Raw genomic sequence first — 4,332 nt, forward strand, 5'->3', positions numbered from 1 at the left:
AGTGATGCATTGATCTGGATTCTGTGGAAGTAATGCTTTAAAGTAAATACTTTATCAGAAACGTGATGGGAAAGCTAGAGCACACACAGCTGCTACTCAAAAGTGTTTACTTTTTTAAAATCATTTTCAAACTCAGTTTTCCTGATTGAATCAGTAAAAAAGCTACTGAGAGCAAAATGGTCCCAAAACTTGTCATGGAAAAATACTCGCAATGCAGTCACCTCCATGTGTTTAAATAGTTAAACAGTTTTTTGTTTTGGTTCTATACTCCCACAAATTGTTTCAAATTTCAGTTTCAAGTTTATTGTTACATCTCATACACAAGTGCAGGGAGTAAAATTCTTAGGCAAAATAAGCATTAGGAAATGAAAGGGTCAAGACAATAAGTGACATAAGTACAAGACAAGTGAGACATGTTGGAGACACATAAGACAATAGACAATTTGCAGTATAAATAAATAGTAAAAAGTAAAAAAGTAAAGTGGGTCAGTGGAATGACATTATTATTGCACTGTGCCGTTGGTGTAAGAGGTGGTTGTTTAAAGTGACTGTGTGATAGTAAAGTCCATTGTGTGGGTGTGCTGGGGGTAAAGTCATGACTCTGGAGTAGGCTTGTTCATGAGCCTGATGGCCTGGGGGAAGTAACTGTTGGTGAGCCTCTGAGTTTTGGCCGTGAGGCTCCGGAGGAAGCTACGTCTTGAATGGACAGCATCAGTTCAAGCAGGCTGTGGTTGGGGTGGCTGGGGTCCCTGATGATCTTGATGAATTGGGGTTTTAGATCAAATGATGAGGGTATTTTCATACATATCATTTTTACCATTTAGAAATAAAATAACTTAAAAGGTGCAATATGTACTCCCCGCCACTTTTTTTGGACACAGCTGCGGGATGGGACTGGAGAAATGTAACAATTTTATAGACAGAGCTATAAATGCAAGGACTGACCATCCATAGGATCAACATTGTAGTTTTAACCATAGAACTAGAATGACTAAAACAGACATGCCCATTTAAATCAACATTCCATGGTGGGGGCAGAGTGGCATCTGGGTGGGTGTACTGGTGGCCATTCTTTGGTGTACCATTTGAAAGTTTTAGCTTACTATCCAACTCATCTGACATAGGGTGAGACAGCAATTAGTTCTGATTTGGGTATGTCCAAAATTAGGGAACTTGAGTCAAGATTGGGGAAAACAACATTTCCATAGCAACCTGGTCAAAGTAGGTGTAGTTGAGAAGTAGAGAGAGATTACAACGTTCAAGATGCCGCCTCATACGGCTGCCACGGTGTGTTGGTGCGCACTTCTTTGTTTGTTTTTAGTCTTTAATTCTGTTAATTGTGATTCCACTAAGTCATTAGCGACACGTGTTTATAAAATACTTTTTTGAATTGTAACAGGATTTAATTTTTTCTAACCATGTTTTGAAGCTATACAGTATTTGTTTACAATTGCATTTTTGACAAACAATGTTGTAAAATAAAGCTTATATTTTTGGTTCTGACAGGGTAAGACAGTTGAACTAAGATTATGAGGCATTTCTAAGTTATATTTTTCAAGAATCAGTATCATTAATTTTGTATTTAATTATGGTATGGTGTATTACAGGTTATTGTGTATGGATATTTCCTTTTATAATAACCACTGTCATTATAAAAGCTTTCGTAGTTTTCCATAGTTCCTACTCCCACAGTAGGATTGTAAACAAGGGTTATCAAGCTGATTAGCCACTATCAAGAGTTCAGTGTCTGGACCTCAATGGCCCTTTCTGTTTTGTCTCTGTGACAAGCCTAGGAGCCTTTTTGTTATGAGAATACTTCAGTTATGAAAATACGCCAATAACTATGTTCTAAGTCATTATGAGCAATCTCATCTGGTAAATACTGAGCAAACTCTTTGGTTTGGATGGAAACTTCTTTAATTTTGAGACTATTATTAGTAATATAGCAATATTTAAATTCAACATCTTACTTCTAAGATGATACCATTCTATTTGCAACTTCCGATGAACTACCCTTCAGTCAGAATTGTGCATATATTTAACTCTTACACTATCAAAGAGCTAGAGTTGAGGACCGTTTATTAGGTGGTAGGGCATGTCACGGTTTTAGAGTGCACCCTTGTAAACTCCACCCAACTCAGGATTTAGGTTTCCCCAGCACACAATGCAAACACAGAAGACCCAGATAAGTAATGTACAATAATTACTTTTACGCAGTTTGCTAAAGTGTCAACACTTCTCACCCCCCACTCCACAGCACTGCTCCTACTACTCCCATTACCAGCTTGACTGTGCTGACCTAGTAGACCACCCCCCACAGGTAGGTTTACCCTCCCGATTAAGTCTCACTGCAAACCATGCAAAGACTCACTGCACACTAAAACTGGTAAGGCACCATAAATCTCACTCCAACACTGCAACTCGATGGTGAAAAGGAAGGCACTGCAAGCACTTGTGAAGCACTTAATGTCAGGAAGACAGGAAGCAGCAGGTACGGCTGAGCAAGCTTGCCTTGGAGCCCCGGACCATCAGCACCGGAGCTCCACAAGGCAGTGTGCTCTCTCCTCTACTCTTCTCCCTCTACACCAACAGCTGCACCTCTAGCCACCCTTCTGTCAAACTTCTGAAGTTCGCGGATGACACAACCTTCATTGGATTAATCTCCAATGGTGACGAGGCTGCCTACAGAGAGGAAGTTGACAGCCTGGCTTCCTGGTGCAGCCAGAACTACTTGGAGTTGAACGCCCTAAAAACTGTAGAGATGGTAGTAGACAGAAGCCCAGCCCCAACCGCCCCCCTCATCATGTGTGACTCCCCAGTTAACATTGTGGAGTCATTCAGATTCCTGGGGACAATAATTTCAAAGGACCTCAAGTGGGCGGAGAACATCACCTCCACCATCAAGAAGCAGAGGATGTTCTTCCTGCGGCAGCTGAAGAAATTCAACATGCCGCAGAAAGTGATGGTCGAGTTACTTAGACTGGAGAACAGGCTTTACCACTCAATCCCAAAGGTATATCTTTGGTTTTTGGGATTGGAACCTTTCTGTTTTCGGGGGTCTTTGGCCATGACGCAATACCCAAATGACGCGCCTGCCCATCTCGGCCAGGTGGCTGCACAGACCGTTTTGGTGCGTGTTCATTCTTAGAAGTTCTAGCGAGACCGAACCCCGGCTGGTGGGAGTCCGAGATTAATCAAAGCTCCACAGCCTCCCTCCACACCAAACCCCAGCCCGTGGAGCCCGGAACAAATAGACAATGTACAATGTAAGCCTATTGCGTAAAAATGCGTTTCCAACAGACCCAATTTTGCCGTTTTATGTCATGGATTATAATTGTAAACCGGCCCTCCATTTATTGTTGTCATGTCTAAATGTAGAATTGCATGAAATGCGTTTTGAAATTATGATTTTTTTGTGTCACCCAAAAAAAAAAAACTCACGGTACACCTCAGGCCAGATGTAGTATTTGTGCTCCACAGCCACAGCTTCTCTGCTTCTTCTCGTAGATTTAAACATTTGGTCTATGCTATACTTAAATATCTCCTCATTGCCTTGAGAGAGGAGCTTTCTCCTTAACACTAACTAAATCTGTGATGTTACTGTCAATATTGTTTCACATGTAACAAAGTCATTAGACTCAAATCAAACAGTATGGTACCCTACTTTTGAGTTCCTTACTTTGGAACCTCTCCTTAACTCTCCATAGCTTGCTATGCCTCCTTCCTTAAAATGCTTCCTTCCTATGTTGTAATCATTTAGATCAGCTTCTACAACTTGACTTGTAGAATTATCAGAAGCTCACTGTTCAATGTTACTGATAATAGGGAACTCATTTGCACTTGTTAGGAACTGTGTGGTTTTGTAGCTCAATGTAACTTGAAAGTTGAATTGTAACAATGAATGCAAAAATGTTGGTGTTCTTTTTACAGTACAGACATCACCAGGTATTCACTACTTACTTACACAATGATAATTAATTATTACATTTTTTTTTGGGGGGGGGGATTCATTAATAAGCACCTAGTACCTTTGTATTCTTTAACGTTAGTATCAGAAGGTTTCTATGATTACTTCAGAATTTCCTAATAAATACTGGATGAATACAGTACCTTAACATGAAGTGCCACAAAAATGTTAGTGGGACAATCAGACATGAGTAGCATATTACATTATGGCTCAGTGTCCCGAACACATTGAACATGCTTTTTAGTGTAGGACTATGCTTCATGAAGGCCCAGGAAACCAGCCTATATGTGAATCAGTAAGTTAGTTGATCCTGTTGAAAGACTTCAGTGGGAAAATAATTCTCATCGTTAATGTTTCATTGAATC

This window comes from Argentina silus (assembly GCF_951799395.1).
Source record: "Argentina silus genome assembly, chromosome: 4".
Taxonomy (NCBI): domain Eukaryota; kingdom Metazoa; phylum Chordata; class Actinopteri; order Argentiniformes; family Argentinidae; genus Argentina; species Argentina silus.